General features: G+C 46.6%; 1 long non-coding RNA gene across 1 annotated transcript; it reads right to left on the reverse strand.

Moving 5' to 3' along the window:
• Positions 1–2048: 2048 nt before the first annotated feature.
• On the reverse strand, positions 2049–7051 carry LOC120966258 (uncharacterized). Its single transcript, XR_005759630.3, has 2 exons — positions 2724–7051; positions 2049–2514 (listed from the first exon to the last, which is right to left on the reverse strand). It is a non-coding gene; the product is annotated as an uncharacterized lncRNA (long non-coding RNA).
• Positions 7052–19978: the final 12927 nt, after the last annotated feature.

Consider the following 19978-nt stretch of genomic DNA (forward strand, 5'->3'; position numbering starts at 1 on the left):
GAGAAGGATCAAATATTGTTCATAGATAAACTTGATCATAAACCCACAATTCATCGGTCTCAACAAACACACCGCAAAAGAAGATTACATCGAATAGATCTCCACGAGAGAGGGGGAGAACATTGAAGAAGCCATCTAGCTAATAACTATGGACCCGAAGGTCTGAGGTAAACTACTCACACATCATCGGAGAGGCTATGGTGTTGATGTAGAAGCCCTCCGTGATCGATGCCCCCTCCGGCGGAGCTCCGGAAAAGGCCCCAAGATGGGATCTCACGGGAACAGAAGGTTGCGGCGGTGGAATTAGGGTTTTGGCTCCGTATCTGGTAGTTTGGGGGTACGTAGGTATATATAGGATGAAGGAGTACGTCGGTGGAGCAACAGGGGGCCCACGAGGGTGGAGGGCGCGCCCCCCTACCTCGTGCCCTCCTAATTGATGTCTTGACGTAGGGTCCACGTCTTCTGGATCACGTTCATTCCGAAAATGACGTTCCCGAAGGTTTCATTCCGTTTGGACTCTGTTTAATATTCTTTTTCTGCGAAACTCTGAAATAGGCAAAAAACAACAATTCTGGGCTGGGCCTCCGGTTAATAGGTTAGTCCCAAAAATAATATAAAAGTGTATAATAAAGCCCAAAATGTCCAAAACAGAATATAATATAGCATGGAGCAATCAAAAATTATAGATACGTTGGAGACGTATCAAGCATCCCCAAGCTTAATTCCTGCTCGTCCTCGAGTAGGTAAATGATAAAAACAGAATTTTTGATGTGGAATGCTACTCGGCATAATTTCAATGTAATTCTTCTTAATTGTGGTATGAATATTCAGATCCGAAAGATTCAAGACAAAAGTTTAATATTGACATAAAAATAATAATACTTCAAGCATACTAACTAAGCAATTATGTCTTCTCAAAATAACATGGCCAAAGAAAGTTATCCCTACAAAATCATATAGTCTGGCTATGCTCTATCTTCACCACACAAAGTATTTAAATCATGCACAACCCCGATGACAAGCCACGCAATTGTTTCATACTTTTAACGTTCTCAAACTTTTTCAATCTTCACGCAATACATGAGTGTGAGCCATGAACATAGCACTATATGTGGAATAGAATGATGGTTGTGAAGAAGACAAAAAGGAGAAGATAGTCTCACATCAACTAGGCGTATCAACGGGCTATGGAGATGCCCATCAATAAATATCAATGTGAGTGAGTAGGGATTGCCATGCAACGGATGCACTAGAGCTATAAGCTCAACAAAAGAAACTAAGTGGGTGTGCATCCAACTCGCTTGCTCACGAAGACCTAGGGCATTTTAAGGAATCCCATCATTAGAATATACAAGCCAAGTTCTATAATGAAAAATTCCCACTAGTATATGAAAGTGATATCATAGGAGACTCTCTATTATGAATATAATGGTGCTACTTTGAAGCACAAGTGTGGTAAAAGATAGTAACATTGTCCCTTCTCTCTTTTTCTCTTTTTTTATTTGGGCCTTTTCTTCTTTCTTTTTTATGGCCTCTTTTTTCTCTCTATTTTTTATTTCGTCCAGAGTCTCATCCCGACTTGTGGGGGAATCATAGTCTCCATCATCCTTTCCTCACTTGGGACAATGCTCTAAAAATGATGATCATCACACTTTTATTTACTTACAACTCAACAATTACAACTCAATACTTAGAACAAAATATGACTCTATATGAATGCCTCCAGCGGTGTACCGGGATATGCAATGAATCAAGAGTGACATGTATGAAAGAATTATGAACGGTGGCTTTGCCACAAATACAATGTCAACTACATGATCATGCGAAGCAATATGACAATGATGGAGCGTGTCATAGTAAACGAAACGGTGATAAGTTGCATGGCAATATATCTCGGAATGGTTATGAAAATGCCATGATAAGTAGGTATGGTGGCTGTTTTGAGGAAGGTATATGATGGGTGTATGATACCAGCGAAAAGTGCGCGGTATTAAAAAAGCTAGCAATGGTGAAAGGAGGAAAAGTGCGTATAATCCATGGACTCAACATTAGTCATAAAGAACTCATATACTTATTGCAAAAATCTACAAGTTATCAAAGCAAAGTATTACGCGCATGCTCCTAGGGGGATAGATTGGTAGGAAAAGACCATCGCTCGTCCCCGACCGCCACTCATAAGGAAGACAATAAATAAATAAATCATGGACGCGTCTAAGGAGCAGCCGTTGGCTCCTTAGCGGTCCCGAGCGGCCTCCTAAATATAGTAAGTTTTTGTCCCCACCCAATCCTAAGAAGGAAAGAAAGGGAAAGGCCAACCCCACCGCACAAAAAACACCAGTCCTCAGCGCCCCACTCCAAAACCCACATGATTCTGCCTTCCTCCCTTTCTCTTCCTCCTTCCCGATCTCACCAATCATCTCCTACTGCTTCGCCCACCATCTTCGTCCCCTCAAAAGAAGCAACCAGGAACACGCCATGGGAGCCTTCCCTATCTCAGGAGCTTTCAGGGAAGATCTGTCAAGGCGAAGACGAAGAAGATATTAGGGTCCTGTTCGACAAATCGCCACGGAGAGGAGCCTGCGGAGCGACCTTCCAGCCACTCCTCAAATTAAAACTAGATCCTGCTCCGCTCCGGCGTGGAGTTCGAGAGTGGAGAGACTCCGAACAACCCCTAGCTATGCAGTTTTTGAGGGGGGAAAGAGAAGGAAAAAAGTGGGATGTACCAGGCTATTGTAGGTCTTCAACTTGAAAAAAGGAGGAAGCAAGGTGACATGTTCCTCTTCTTCTTCTCCTTGAATTCAACTTCTCCAATTCATCTTCATGTTGACTGCAACTGCTCCACAAATGGTTCACCCAAACTTGTGCAAAAACACACATACAACCCCATGAACACATGTTTGTGTTCCTGGGGTTGTATGTGTGTTTTTGCACAAGTTCCTGGGGTTGCATATTGTGCAACTTTGGTAATCCAGCCAACTTCTGTTTCATATTGCACGCGCATGCGCACGCCCGCACATGCATGAAACAAATGAACATCCTGCTTAAAAAAAGAAAATGTAACATATATAGGCCATATGTTCTGGCTTGTTGCACCTAGTCTACTAGATATATCTATAATCTATTCATGTTTTAGTTCAAAAGGCAAACAATGACTAAGAAACTGAAAAGGACAGAGTAGCAAATTGCTTCTTGGTGATCACTTCTTCTGTGCAAAATTTGTTTGTTAGAAGCGCATCCATCCAGCTCCCGGTTGGCAGACAAAAACAAAACAAAAAGAAGATGTGTTACTACTTGTAAGATTGTTGATGCATGAAAAAATAAAAAACTTCATGAGAAGACATGGGACCACATGTTGTATGTCATCTTGGCCAAAATTGGAAGAATCCCCTATGTGAAACTATTGAAAAATAGAAAAATGTATGTGGCGGCAAACCTGACAACATATTGGAACTAGATAAATTTGTGGTGTGCAACTTATGGTTTCCTTCTGTGCAACTAACAGGAATAGTTTGGATGCTTGACTTGAATAAAAGTACTTTCAGATTTGTGCCTATATTGTGCCAGCTAGAATAGGACATGTGTGAAAAGCTTGAAAACCGAAGAAAAAAATGTAATATAACAACAAAAAACACGTCCTATGTGTTATTTGTGCACTTGTGGGTGCATCTATGCTACTGATTAGACCCACGTGTGTAACTAAGAGAATTTACTTGGATGCTTAGTTTGATAAAAAAAAGGTGCTGCCAAAATTTGATTTGTTTATTTCAAACTCATGCTGATTTGTTTGTTTGTTCCCTCTTCCACTACCTTTGAGAGAAAAAGGTACAAGCCTCTGTGCAACTACCATGGGTTATTGTGCCGGACTGGTATGCCTAGTTGTGCAACTACCAGAACAAACATGTGCAAGTAAAAAATGGAGATGTATTCAAAAACAAAAGAAGGCGAGCAAAAAGGTCTACTCACTTGTAGCTTGACAAACACACCATACCCCTTCAAGTTCATCTTAACAACTATGGTGATTAGATTGCTATCCCATGTGGTTGGATGTGGCAAATTACTTACACACACCTCTAATTGAAATAATTAAGACAAGAAACTTGTTAGGTCTGTCTAATTGAAATAGTGAATTTTAAAAGATGACAAACTATCAGGTTCATGTGCAGCTATGCGTTATATGGATGCCAACTACTATAAGGTTCATGTGCAACTACGAACTATAGGGGTGCCAACTTGAATCAGTTTCGTGTATGAAAGAAACTTGCATGATATATGAAGCCAACTACTATAAGGTTCGTGTGCAACTACAACTGCTAGAGATGCCAACAAAAAATGTGACTAGAGAAAACAAGATAATTAAACTGCCAACTAAGTATGGCCGTATCGTGCAACTTCCTCATACTCATATCCATGTAGGGATGCTACAATGGCCAACTAGTACTACAAAAATTACCAAATTGGATAAATTGCAGGAATTGAAATAGGATGTCATGCGTCTCTCTTACAGACGCCCTGCTATTTCAAGCACTAGTTATGCAAGCCTACCACTGATACAAAATCATGTGCAGAAAAATCAAAAAAGAAATCAAAATATTGGCAATGGCTTGTGTGAATTGCCCATAAGCAGCCTCTGGTATGCAAATTCTACATAATTTAACTAGATCACTAGAGGAATTTAGTTACAGCCACGAAAAACAAGAACCAAATCATGTAGCAATACAAAAAAATGCAAAAATCATCATCGGTGGCAGGCGTATCATATAATCGGCAAAATGTCATTGATTATTCAGTTAACAATGAGAGCAAACCAACTAAGCATCTGTGTGGTATGCAACTACAAATACATTGTGTGCAATTTGACAGCAATGCAAGCCAACTGAGTATACATGTATGTGCAAAAAATACACCCCAGACTGAACATGCTTTGTGAAGTGTAGCCGACTACCTAGAGGTTCTTGTGCAACTAAAGAACCTGACTAGCCAACTATGTACTACTCTGCGTGCAACTTCACCAGACCTCTCTAAAAAACAACTAAAATTGGACACCTAAAGCAAAACGGCTAGCCCATATGCAATGCAGTCAATCCCGTGAGGACTAGCACTTCGTCTGAGTCCCGTGCAATCGTAGAAACGAAGCATCACGCACCCCCTGTGATCCACTCCTGCAGCAACCCCGAGCAACCGTTGTTGCCGCACGCGGTTCCCCACAGTTGTCACCACGCGCGGCAGCAACTCTGCATCCTCCCGCCGCCTCCTCTGCATCCTATCACAGCGCGCGACAACAGCTCTGCATCCTCATGGCGCGCCAACTGAGCATATGTGTGTACAACTAGTCCTGCCAACCAAACATCAATATGTGTGCAACTAGACTACATTGCAGGCCAACTGAGCATATGTGTGTGAACAAGTCCTGCCAACTAAACATTAATGTGTGTGCAACTAGACTACATTGCAGGCCAACTGAGCATATATGTGCAACTAGTCCTGCCAACTAAACATCAATGTGTGTCAAGCTAGAATACATTGTAGGCCAACTGAGCATATGTGTGTCAAACTAGAATACATTGTAGGCCAACTGAGCATATGTTTGTGCAACTAGTTCTGCCAACTAAATATCAATGTGTGTCAACTAGAATACATTGCAGGCCAACTGAGCATAAGTGTGTGCAACCAGTCCTGCCAGCTAAACATCAATGTGTGTGTAACTAGACTACATTGCAGGCCAACTGAGCATATGTGGGTGCAACTAGTCCTACCAACTAAACATCAATGCGTGTGCAACTAGACTACATTGCATACCAACTAAGTATATGTGTGTGCAGAAACACCCAGAGTGCCTGAACGTGCTTTTATGCAATGCAGTCAACTTCCCTACCGTTCCTGTGCAACTACATAATCCAACTAGCCAACTAAGTAATGCTCTCCGTGCAGCTACCCAGATCTGTCGAAGAAAAACATAGGCTGCATCACCACCTAGAATCTCATCCGGTAGTCCCAGCGCAACACACGCTGGGACCAAACCAAGAAATCCATCCCTATGCCCCATCTACCCACCAAATCCACGATGACTGGAACCTCGCCGGAAACCGTAGCTGCGGACGCAAAACACCAAGAAGTGAAACCACAAAACCCAGACCACCACCGCTGAATCATGTCCTTCCCATCCATCTAGATTTCCCTTGCTACAGCACATCAATTCTTTGAGAAAAAAACAACAACTCTGAACTTTCAAATAGAGTATGGCATATGCTTCTAAACTCATCTTTGAGACAACATTCAGGATAACTGATGCAGGATACTGCTATGTCCCAATTCGACAACTCCTAAACAAACTGATAATCATAATTGTCTATCTATTATTGCCTGCAAAAATTGCCCCAGTGATTCAAACACAGTGTCCATAATTACCTCTCAATCCTTTCTACAATTCCCAGTACACGCCAAACTGCCCAACTAATTTGATGGGAAAAATTTCTCTTGTGTACCAATCCCCCTGCTCTCCCCACGTCTTCTCCACACCTCCACGGTGAATCATCTCCCGAACGATGGAAGCAACACACATAGCTGCCTCGATACTCAAGTGAAGGAGAGAACCACGTGAACAAGTAGTTTGAAAGGGGGCAAACCTTGCGACTTGCAGTCTTGAACGCTGCCGATGCTGAACCAGTTAGCTCCCGCACCACGTGAAGTCGCCTCACACGTCGCGGTCGCACGAGCTGTTCCGCACTGAACCGCTTACCTCCTCCCGTCGCACCGGCGCCTCCTGCTACGCGAGGGTCGCATGAGCTGTCAATGTCAAGCGACTCTCCCCCGCCGGCGCCCTCCCACAGCGGCCGATGTCCTGCTCCTCCCTCGCCGCGTTTGCAGATGCTGAGCCGCTCGGCTCCGCTAGCTCACCGGATCCAAGATCCATTGTCGCCGGCACCACGCCGCCAAGCTGACCCGTGTCGCTGTGGACGGATTGGGGGAAGGGATAAGGGAGGGGGGCATGTGTGCTGGATAAATCGTCAGAAGGGTGGGGAATGGACGCCGACTACGACACGACAGAAATCTATGTTTGCATCGCAACAAAATCCTACGGCTCACGGCCGACCGCTCGATGACGCGAAATAGTGCGTATGCACTTTTTAGAATTTAGGATAAATTATGCTCCAACTTCATCACATAACGGTTCACCATACGTGCATGCTACGGGAATCACAAACTTTAACACAAGTATTTCTCAAATTCAAAACTACTCAACTAGCATGACTCTAATATCACCATCCTCATATCTCAAAACAATTATCAAGCATCAAACTTCTCATAGTATTCAACACACTCATAAGAATTTTTCTTCTTCTTTTACTAATCTTGAATGCCTATTATTGTTAAAGAAAACTACCATGCTGTTTTGTAGGACTCTCAAAATAATCTAAGTGAAGCATGAGAGAACAATAGTTTCTATAAAACAAATCCACCACCGGGCTCTAAAACATATAAGTGAAGCACTAGAGCAAAAACTATATAACTCAAAAGATATAAGTGAAGCACATAGAGTATTCTAATAATTTTCGAATCAAGTGTGTCTCTCTCAAAAGGTGTGTACAGAAAGGATGATTGTGGTAAACTAAAAAGCAAAGACTCAAATAATACAAGACGCTCCAAGCAAAACACATATCATGTGGTGAATAAAAATATAGCTCCAAGTAAAGTTACCGATGGAAGTAGACGAAAGAGGGGATGCCTTCCGGGGCATCCCCAAGCTTTGGCTTTTTGGTGTCCTTAGATTATCTTGGGGTGCCTTGGGCATCCCCAAGCTTAGGCTCTTGCCACTCCTTGTTCCATAATCCATCAAATCTTTCACCCAAAACTTGAAAACTTCACAACACAAAACTCAGCAGAAAATCTCGTGAGCTCCGTTAGCGACAGAAAACAAAAGACCACTTCAAGTACTGTAATGAACTCATTCTTTATTTATATTGGTGTAAAACCTACTGTATTCCAACTTCTGTATGGTTTATAAACTATTTTACTAGCCATAGATTCATCAAAATAAGCAAACAACACACGAAAAACAGAATCTGTCAAAAACAGAACAGTCTGTAGTAATCTGTAACTAACGCAAACTTCTGGAACTCCAAAAATTCAGCCAAAATAGGACAGCCTAGACAATTTGTTTATTGATCAGCAGCAATTGGAATCAATATTTTATCACGTTATGGTGATTATTAACAATTATTTTCGTGAACAGAAAGTTTCTGAAATTTACAGCAAGATCAAATAACTATCATCCAAGAAGATCCTATAGGTTAAACTTGGCACAAACACTAATTAAAACATAAAAACACATCTAACCAGAGGCTAGATCAAATATTTATTCCTAAACAGAAGCAAAAAGCAAAAAAACTAAAAATAAAATTGGGTTGCCTCCCAACAAGCGCTATTGTTTAACGTCCCTAGCTAGGCATAAAAGCAAGGATAGATCTAGGTATTGCCATCTTTGGTAGGCAATCCATAAGTGGCTCTCATGATAGATTCATATGGTAATTTTATTTTCTTTCTAGGAAAGTGTTCCATGCCTTTCTTTAACGGAAATTGGAATCTAATATTCCCTTCCTTCATATCAATAATTGCACCAATCGTTCTAAGGAAAGGTCTACCAAGAATAATAGGACATGAAGGATTGCAATCTATGTCAAGAACAATAAAGTCTACGAGCACATACTTCCTATTTGCAACAATAAGAACATCATTAATTCCTCCCATAGGTTTCTTAATAGTGGAATCCGCAAAGTGCAAGTTTAAAGAGCAATCATCAAATTCACGGAAACCTAATAAATCACATAAAGTTTTTGGAATCGTGGAAACACTAGCACCCAAATCACACAAAGCATAGCATCCATAATCTTTAATTTTAATTTTAATAGTAGGTTCCCACTCATCATAAAGTTTTCTAGGGATAGAAACATCCAACTCAAGTTTTTCTTCATAAGATTTCATCAAAGCATCAACGATATGTTTGGTAAAGGCTTTATTTTGACTATAAGCATGAGGAGAATTTAGCACGGATTGCAATAAGGAAATACAATCTATCAAAGAGCAATTATCATAATTAAATTCCTTGAAATCCAAAATAGTGGGTTCATTAATATCTAATGTTTTGATCTCTTCAATCCCACTTTTATCAATTTTAGCATCAAGATCTAAAAACTCCGAATTTCTGGAACGCCTTCTAGGTAAAGGTGGATCATATTCAGTCCCATCATTATCAAGATTCATATTGCAAAACAAAGATTTAATAGGAGACACATCAATAACTTTTAGATCTTCATCTTTATTTTCAAATTTTTCCGGCTTAGCGGCCATCTTATTAACTAAGGTGGCCTGCTTATCCGAAATTTCAGCTATTAACTTCTCAAGATGAGCAATTTGGGATCTCAAACCATGAAATTCTTTAGACATATCATCGAGCTCTTTATTCATATAACTCATAAAGCTTTTTTGTTCCTTAAGCTCGTTTCTAAAGAAATTGTTATGTTCAAATTGTAAGACCATGAAACTCCTAACGTTGCTTTCAATCTCTTCTAGCCTTTTAAGGTGGAGTTCGCCGAATCTTGGTAGAGCCATCGAGACAAACAAGCAATCCAACACACAAGCAAACAAGAAGCGAGCGAAAAAGGCGAACTGAAAAGAAAGGGCGAATAAAACGGCAAGGGTGAAGTGGAGGAGAGGAAAACGAGAGGCAAATGGAAAATAATGTAATGCGGGAGATAAGGGTTTGTGATGGGTACTTGGTATGTTGACTTTTGCGTAGAGTCCCCGGCAACGGCGCCAGAAATGGCTCATTGTCGGGAGTCCAAATCTTGACTTGACCTTGCGTAAGCCTCCCCGGCAACGGCACCAGAAATCCTTCTTGCTACCTCTTGAGCACTGCGTTGGTTTTCCCTTGAAGAGGAAAGGGTGATGCAGCAAAGTAGCGTAAGTATCTCCCTCAGTTTTTTGAGAACCAAGGTAACAATCCAGTAGAAGGCCACGCACGAGTCCCTCGCACCTACACAAACAAATAAATCCTCGCAACCAACACGATAAGGGGTTGTCAATCCCTACACGGTCACTTACGAGAGTGAGACCTGATAGATATGATAAGATAATATTTTTGGTATTTTTATGATAAAGATGCAAAGTAAAATAAAAGAAAAATAAAGGGCAATGGAAATAGCTAAGTGTTGGAAGATTAATATGATGGAAAATAGACCCCGGGGCCATAGGTTTCACTAGTGGCTTCTCTCATGAGCATAAGTATTATGGTGGGTGAACAAATTACTGTTGAGCAATTGACAGAATTGAGCATAGTTATGAGAATATCTAGGTATGATCATGTATATAGGCATCACGTCCGAGACAAGTAGACCGACTCCTGCCTGCATCTACTACTATTACTCCACACATCGACCGCTATCCAGCATGCATCTAGAGTATTAAGTTCATAAAGAACAGAGTAACGCTTTAAGCAAGATGACATGATGTAGAGGGATAAACTCATGCAATATGATATAAACCCCATCTTGTTATCCTCGATGGCAACAATACAATACGTGCCTTGCTGCCCCTGCTGTCACTGGGAAAGGACACCGCAAGATTGAACCCAAAGCTAAGCACTTCTGCCATTGCAAGAAAGATCAATCTAGTAGTCCAAACCAAACTGATAATTCGAAGAGACTTGCAAAGATAACCAATCATACATAAAAGAATTCAGAGAAGAATCAAATATTGTTCATAGATAAACTTGATCATAAACCCACAATTCATCGATCTCAACAAACACACCGCAAAAGAAGATTACATTGAATAGATATCCACGAGAGAGGGGGAGAACATTGTATTGAGATCAAAAAAGAGAGAAGAAGCCATCTAGCTAATAACTATGGACCCGAAGGTCTGAGGTAAACTACTCACACATCATCGGAGAGGCTATGGTGTTGATGTAGAAGCCCTCCGTGATTGATGCCCCCTTCGGCGGAGCTCCGGAAAAGGCCCCAAGATGGGATCTCACGGGTACAGAAGGTTGCGGCGGTGGAATTAGGGTTTTGGCTCCGTATCAGGTAGTTTGGGGGGTACGTAGGTATATATAGGAGGAAGGAGTACGTCGGTGGAGCAACAGGGGCCCACGAGGGTGGAGGGCGCGCCCCCCTACCTCGTGCCCTCCTGGTTGATGTCTTGACGTAGGGTCCAGGTCCTCTGGATCACGTTCCCGTAGGTTTCATTCTATTTGGACTCCGTTTGATATTCTTTTTCTGCGAAACTCTGAAATAGGCAAAAAACAGCAATTCTGGGCTGGGCCTCCGGTTAATAGGTTCGTCCCAAAAATAATATAGAAGTGTATAATAAAGCCCAATAATGTCCAAGATAGAATATAATATAGCATGGAGCAATCAAAAATTATAGATACGTTGGAGACGTATCAAAGAGCACCGCACTATCATGAGTGCGGTGGTCGAGAAGGTTCGGTTTGCCAAAAGCGGACTGACTGAAGCCTGTGCCAGCCTCCTAACAGGCTTTGAGGTAAGTTATCAAATTATGAGAAAATGTTACAGCATAGACAGCAGCCCCTGATGCTCTGTTTGGTGTTCGCAAAGAAAGGCCGAACAGAGGATCAAATAATAATCACAGGAGTCTAATCAGAATATGTCTATGTGAATAAGCAGGCTTCGCTGCTGGCCGCTGCCGCTCGTACTGTGGAGGTCTCTGGACTGAAGTGGGACCTTGAGCGGTCCGAGGAAGAGCTCGGCCTTACCAAGTGGCAACTCGAAGAGAACAAAGGTAAGTGATACCCCGTCTGTATATTAATAAAGAAAAAAGAAGGTGGTTGTTAGATGATAGGATCGTCATGAATTTTGCTAGGGGCCACGACCGAAGTGGCGGCCCTGAAGAAGGCGCTGTCCGAGGCCGAAGACAAAGCGGCCAAGGAGCGCACCGAGCGCGATAAGCAAGAGGCCCGAGTCGGTGAGGTTCAGCAAGAGCTCCAGGATTTTATCAAGAAATACGAGTCCTTGGAGCGTGACTCTAAGACGCAGGGGTCCGAGCTTGCGAAGGCCCTCGAGAACGCACAAAATGCCAAGGCCGAGGCCCAAAAGGCCCTCCAGGAGATTCAGGCGGTCAAGAAGATAGCGGCGGGTAAGGCATTCATTATGCAAAGCAAGCATGTGAAGGAAACTTCCCTTTTACTTACCCGAATTCGGAGCTCTCCAGGAGCGTTCGCAGATCTACCCAGCAGCGTATCGGATGCTGCGGAGTTCTACCGGGCCGAGGAAGGGAGCTCGACGGAGAAGTTGTTCTGGTCTCAGTATACTGGGGCCGAACATCCGATGCCTTTGAGCGACCAGCTGAAGCAACTGGTCGAGCTTCAAAAGGCGGCCGAACTGGCCATAAAGGGTCTCATAGTCCAGATGTGGCCTGGCGAGCCCCTGCCTGGCAGCTACTTCGGCCTGGTAAAGCGGCTTGTGAATGCCTGCCCGCGGTTTGAAGTCATAAAGTGGTCCGTCTGCATTGAAGGTGCACGCAGGGCCTTTGCCCGTGCGAAAGTGCACTGGGCGAAGATGGACGCCGAAAATCTAGTGAAGGAGGGGCCGCCGGAGGGCAAGGAGCATCGCCACCCCGAAAAGTATTATGACAGTGTCCTAAAGGGTGCTCGCCTTGTGGTGGTGGAATGTGCTAGGGATGTAATATTTGAATGAATGTACTCATGTGATCCTGTAATATGAAAACGAGTTCATGTGCGCTATATAACGCTTGTTGATTTAAAATATTACCTTCTGTGCGGCCGTTTATAAAATCTGAGAGTTGGCTAGTCGTCGGCTTCTGCCCCCATGTAACTAGTACTGAGGTGTTCAGGATAGATCTTAAACACTCTTTATCCAAAAAAAATGGTCCTTTAAGGAGGTGTTTAGCGCAGCGAACAAGGCAATCGGACTATACAGCTTTATCACTCTCACTTAGCCATAGAAGTCTACAATTTTAAATTTGGGCGAAGCCCCTAGTATTCGGAAGGCCAAACTTGGGGCGCTATGTACGCCTAAATCGGACAAGGCCGACTCCTCGTCCGAAGCGGAAAAAATCTTTAAGGATTTGAGACCTCTCGAACAGCGACCAGCTCTTGCCGCATCATGACAGTCAGTTTTCGGCTTTCTCTATTGAGGTGCTCGTCCGGAAGAACCGGGACACAATCGCAGTAGTTCTCCCAGTGCTACCTTAGCCGATATAGCGGAATGTAAGGTACCAAAACATGGGAGCCGGGCAAACCCAACTATTGACCCAAGACATGATTCGGAGCTGATGCATATAATGCTATAAGTTCGGGGTGCCGCACTATCGAAAGTGTTTAGACTTTTCTTGCCGTGTTATGGGGTACACTGAAGCCCCTGGCGCACTGGACGTATCAGAATGTACGGGTGCAATTTGTCGTAAATAAGCAGACAGGGAAAAAAGATGAAGGAATGCAATAATGAGCTAATGTTGTACATTGTTATTTAAATGATACGTCAAAGCGTATGTATACAAGTAGTGCAATAAGTAAAAATAGGACTATTTGACATGTCCTATCCAAGGGCAAGCTGCGTGTGGGTATGTAAAACAGGTATAGTGATCGTTATCAGAGACCACCTGGGGATTCCCTAGTACGTCAAAGCTTCTTGCTTCCTTGGTGTTTCCTTCCCGTGACGGGTCCGATAATCAGGCGATCGGAGAGGGCCTTCAGATAATAGGGTCCTGAAAGGAAGAAAATGTTAAAGATATACGGGTCCTGAGGCGGTTGAGCCGCATTGTGGGCCGTGCCATAGTCGTGCCTCCGCCTATGCCCATGGTATCTTGAGTGCGTAATTAGGTACGCGCGGCGCAAATTTCGCCGCTTGACTGGGACTATGACGGAGGCCGAATTGCGAGGCGAGCTCTGAACGTGTCGGGCGATCCTGTTGCAGGGTACTCCGGACTCGCTTGAAGGTGTGCGGGGGCTTTATCGCCGAATTGGCGGTTTGTCTCAGAAGGCTGCTTTGCACTTCTGCTGCGAGGGCCGCAGTGTGCTCCTCCGTACGGAGCGAGCGTTCTGTGTTTCCATTAACTGCTATAACCCCGCGAGGTCCTGGCATTTTGAGCTTGAGGTATGCATAATGCGGTACCGCATTGAATCTGGCGAATGCGGTTCGTCCGAGCAGTGCGTGATAGCCACTGCGGAAGGGGACGATATCGAAGATTAACTCCTCGCTTCGGAAGTTGTCCGGAGATCCGAAGACCACTTCCAGTGTGATTGAGCCCGTGCAACAGGCCTCTACACCTGGTATGACACCTTTAAAGGTGGTTTTTGTGGGTTTGATCCTCGAGGGGTCGATACCCATTTTGCGCATTGTATCCTGATAGAACAGGTTCAGGCTGCTGCCACCGTCCATAAGGACTCGAGTGAGGTGAAATCCGTCAATGATGGGGTCAAGGACCAATGCGGCAGAACCACCATGGCGGATACCAGTGGGGTGGTCCCTGCGATCGAAAGTGATCAGACAAGAAGACCATGGGTTGAACTTGGGGCGACTCGCTCCATCGCATAGACGTCCCTTAGTGCACGCTTCCGTTCCCGCTTGGGAATATGGGTTGCGTATATCATGTTCACCGTTTTCACTTGGGAAGGAAATTTCTTTTGTCCTCCTGTGTTCGGCGGCCGGGGCTCCTCCTCGTCGTCGCTATGCAGCCCCTTTTCCTTGTTTTCGGCATTCAACTTGCCGGCCTGTTTGAACAACCAACATTCTCTGTTGGTGTGGTTGGCTGGTTTATCGGGGGTGCCGTGAATTTGACACGAGCGATCGAGTATGCGGTGCAAACTGGACGGGCCCGGATTGCTTCTTTTGAACGCCTTTTTCCGCCGACCGGATATAGAGCCACTGAATCCGGCATTGACTGCCGTGTCTTCGGCGTTGTCGCCATTGTTGCGACGCTTGTGTCTGTTGCGACGTGGCCTGCCGTTGCTATCTTTGGCATCTGAATTGCCAGGATTTATTGATGTGTTGTTGCTGCGAGCCAGCCAGCTGTCTTCGCCTGCACAAAAGCGGGTCATGAGTGTCGTGAGGGCTTCCATGGACTTCGGCTTCTCGTGGCCGAGGTGTCGGGTGAGCCACTCGTTGCGGATCTTATGCTTAAATGCCGCTAAGGCCTCGGCATCCGGACAGTCGATAATTTGGTTCCTTTTAGTTAGGAACCGAGTCCAGAATTTCCTAGCTGATTCCCCTGGCTGTTGGGTTATGTGACTCAAGTCATCAGCATCCGGTGGTCGCACATAAGTGCCCTGGAAGTTGTCAAGGAATGCATCTTCCAAATTCTCCCAACTACCAATGGAGTTTGCCGGCAGGCTATTCAGCCAATGTCGAGCCGGCCCTTTGAGTTTTAGTGGGAGGTACTTGATGGCATGTAGATCGTCACCGCGGGCCATGTGGATGTGGAGGAGGAAATCTTCAATCCATACCGCGGGGTGTGTTGTACCATCATATGATTCAATGTTCATGGGTTTAAATCCTTCTGGGAATTCGTGATCCATTACTTCGTCAGTGAAGCATAGGGGGTGTGCGGCGCCTCTGTGCCGGGCTATGTCACGACGCAGTTCATACGAGTCTTGTCTGCTGTATTCGGCCCAGCCGGATTTGCTTTTAGTATATTCGGCGTGACGGTCGTCGTCACGCGTTGGGGCGCGCCCTTGTGATCCGTAGATCGATCTTGCATGTCCTGCTTTGTTTTCCAATACGTCTCGTAGGTCCTGCGTTTTGCCCTGGGCCTTGGTGTTTTTGTTTGACTGGCGACGGGGTGCGGGCTGGACTTCAGGCTGATATGCCGCTTTGTCTCGGCCACGAGGTGGCCGGTCCACCGCATCATACGCTGGTAGTGTAGGCTTTAATGCTTCCTCCTCGAGTTGGGGTAGCAACCTGCTCTTTGGGTAACTTTTGGTTGGGTGCTCGAGTTCGTATTCCTCGGCTGCCAGGACCTCAGTCCATCTATCCGCTAGCAGATCTTGGTCAGCTTGAAGCTGCTGCTGCTTTTTCTTTAGGCTTTTTGCTGTGGCTATAAGCCGGCGCTTGAAGCGCTCCTGCTCGACGGGATCCTCAGGCATGATAAATTCTTCGTCGCCGAGGCTCACCTCATCTTCGGAGAGGGGCATGTAATTGTCATCCTCTGATTCTCCGTCTGCTGCCTGTTCCTTAGGGCTAGCTTGCCCATCCTCCCGCTCGAAGCCTGGCTGGAGGGGATTGTCTTCGTCTTCGGCACTATCCACAGCGTTATTGTCTCTTGTGCCGGTATCGCTGCTTTTGCTATGGCGGGGCTTAGAGCGGCGCCGATGATGCCGGTGCTTAGATTGCTTCTCGAGGGGATTATCCTCCATTGCCTTATTGCCATCGCTTTCTTTGGGGGTGTCCACCATGTATATATCATATGATGAGGTGGCAGTCCAGCGCCCTGTGGGCGGTGGTTCCTGTTCTTCTCCTGCATCGTCGTCCATACCGTCGATGTCTTCGGAGCCAAAATCAAGCATGTCGGTTAAGTCATCGACAGTGGCTATTAAGTGGGTGGTGGGTGGGGAATGAATTTCTTCGTCGTCCACCTCCCACTCAAGCCGGACATAGTTCGGCCAAGGGCCTCCTGACAAGGAGAGAGACCTTAATGAATTTAGCACGTCGCCCAGGGGCGAGTGCTGAAAGATATCCGCGGAGGTAAATCCCATGATTTGTGCCCAATCAGATTCAATAGGCACGGACGCAAGCGGTTTGGAGCCTTATAATACAAGCAAATGTGTACGATCACGATCAGGGACTCACGGGAAGATATCACAACACAACTCTAAAACATAAATAAGTCATACAAGCATTATAATACAAGCCAGGGGCCTCGAGGGCTCGAATACAAGTGCTCGATCACAGACGGGGTCAGCGGAAGCAACAATATCTGAGTACAGACATAAGTTAAACAAGTTTGCCTTAAGAAGGCTAGCACAAAAGTAGCAACGATCGAAACGGCAAGGCCTCCTGCCTGGGACCTCCTAACTACTCCTGGTCGTCGTCAGCGGCCTGCACGTAGTAGTAGGCACCTCCAGTGCCGTAGGTGTCGTCGTCGACGGTGGCGTCTGGCTCCTGAACTCCGACATCTGATTGCGACAATCCGGTATAGAAAGGGGAAAAGAGGGAGAAAAGCAACCGTGAGTACTCATCCAAAGTACTCGCAAGCAAGGAGCTACACTACATATGCATGGGTATATGTGTAAAGAGGCATATCAGTGGACTGAACTGCAGAATGCCGGAATAAGAGGGGGATAGCTAGTCCTGTCGAAGACTACGCTTTTGGACATCTCCATCTTGCAGCATGTAGAAGAGAGTAGATTGAAGTCCTCCAAGTAGCATCGCATAGCATAATCCTACCCGGTAATCCCCTCCTCGTCGCCCTGTTAGAGAGCGATCACCGGGTTGTATCTGGCACTTGGAAGGGTGTATTTTATTCAGTATCCAGTTCTAGTTGTCATAAGCTCAAGGTACAACTCCGGGTCGTCCTTTTACCGAGGGACACGGCTATTCGAATAGATAAACTTCCCTGCAGGGGTGCACCACATAACCCAACACGCTCGATCCCAATTGGCCGGACACACTTTTCTGGGTCATGCCCGGCCTCGTAAGATCAACACGTCGCAGCCCCACCTAGGCTCAACAGAGAGGTCAGCACGCCGGTCTAAACCTATGCGCGCAGGGGTCTGGGCCCATCGCCCTATGCACACCTGCACGTTGCGAACGCGGCCGCGAGCAGACCTAGCAACCCACACGATCACGGCGGTTACGTCAAAGCGGTCCAACACGGCGCGCGCCACTCAGTCGCTGACGTCAAAAGAGCTTCGGCTGATACGACGACGTCGGGATACCCATAACTACTCCCACGTAGATGGTTAGTGCGTATAGACCAAATGGCCAGACTCAGATCAAATACCAAGATCTCGTTAAGCGTGTTAAGTATCCGCGAACGCCGACCAGGGCCAGGCCCACCTCTCACCTAGGCGGTCTCAACCTGCCCTGTCGCTCCGCCACAAAGATCCACTTGCGGGTACTCCCACGAGCCGACCCGACTTTAGTCATCACATGTGTCATGTATATAGTATATAAGTATATGCCCGTGATCACCGCCCAGGTGATCACGGCCCGATAGTATAGCACAGCAGACGGACAAGAATGTAGGGCCACTGATGGAAATCTAGCATCCTATACTAAGCATGTAGGATTGCAGGTAAAGGTAGGAACAATAGTAGCAAGGATAGGCTATGCATCAGAATAGGATATCGAAAAGCAGTAACATGCTACACTACTCTAATGCAAGCAGTAGAGATTAGAGTAGGCGATATCTGGTGATCAAAGGGGGGGGGGCTTGCCTGGTTGCTCTGGCAAGTAGGAGGGGTCGTCGACTCCGTAGTCGAACTGGGCAGCAGCAGTGTCGGTCTCGTAGTCTACCGGAGAGAAGAGGGGGAAGAAACAGTAAATACAAGGCAAACATAAGCATGACGATGCGTGACATGACAATGAGCGGTGCTAGGGGTGCCCTAACGCGACAGTAGGTGGTACCGGTGAAGGGGGGGCATCCGGGAGGTATGCCCGATGTTCCGCGTTTTCGGACAGACGGATCGGAGGGGGAAAGTTGCTAGTTCGATAGGTTAGGGAGGTGCGGTGGATGAACGGACTGCGTAGTCGGATTTGTCTCGTCGTTCTGAGCAACTTTCATATAGAAAACATTTTCATCCGAGTTACGGTTTAAAAGATATGAATTTTCAAAGTTTATTTGAATTTCTGGAATTATTTATATTAAGAAAAATGAATTATGACGTCAGCATGAGGCAATGCTGACGTCAGCAGGTCAACAGGTCGGCTGACCAGTCAAACCAGACAGGTGGGTCCAGTGGGACCCACATGTCAGCCTCTGTTAGTCTAATACTTAATTAAACTAATCTAACAGTATAATTAGAGGGATGGGCCCCACATGTCAGTGAGTGTTTAGCTAAACTAATTATTTTTATTTATAAAACATTTTCTTTTTCTTTATTTTTTTTAATTTCTGCGGCGGGGCCCGCATGTCAGTGACTGGGCCTGCCCAGTCAGCAGTTGACTGGGTCAACCCAGTCAACTGGGGCCCGTGGGGGCCACTGGCAGTGACCCAGGGGTGGCCCCAGGTGTGCCACGTCGGCGGCCAGCGCCGGAGTATCGCCGGCGACCAAAACGCACGGCGGCGCGCGCGGGAGGGGCGCGGGTTTCACCCACTGTGGGTTTGCGGGGGCGGGGCTGGGCGCGTTCGACGCGGCTCGACGTCGCGCGTCCAACGGCGGTGGTCGGAGGGGCTGGAACGGACGGGGTCGACCGCTACGGGCTCGCCGGCGGCGAGGAGCTACGGGTGCCCGACGGAAGCTACGCTAGAGCGCGCGAATGGCCGAACTAGCTAGCTAGGCGGGTGCGGCATGGTGCGGTCGGGCTAGCGGGCCAACGCCCGTGACCATTTGGTCATCGGAGACACGCCGGCGGCGAGCTCCGCGGCGTGGCGTTCGGGCGCGCGCGGGGAAGAAGCTAGGGAGTGCGGGCGAGCTAGCGGAGAGGGGGAGGAGGTAGAGGAGCTCACAGCGGAGCCGTAGGGAGTGGCAGCGAGCTCGGGGAGGGCGCGGGGTAGCCGGAGTCGGCGACGATCGACGGCGGCCGTGCGGGGAAGACGAGCTCGGGGAGGTCGATGTAGTGGCGCTCGGCTCGTTCCCGATGGCGCAGTCGGCGTAGTCGACGGCGGGGAGTCGTTCGGGCACGTCGTCGGGGCGATCTGGGCACGGTGGCCGCGGGAACTACGGTGAACGGCGGCGAGCGCGCTCGGGCAGAGGGGAACGGAGGGGAGAGGGAGGGGGATCTGGCGGGGGAGAAGGCGCAGAGGCCGAGGGAGAGCGGGGGCGAGTGGGAGAGAGGCCCGA

The sequence above is a fragment of the Aegilops tauschii genome, chromosome 6, assembly GCF_002575655.3.
Source record: "Aegilops tauschii subsp. strangulata cultivar AL8/78 chromosome 6, Aet v6.0, whole genome shotgun sequence".
Classification (NCBI taxonomy): Eukaryota; Viridiplantae; Streptophyta; class Magnoliopsida; order Poales; family Poaceae; genus Aegilops; species Aegilops tauschii.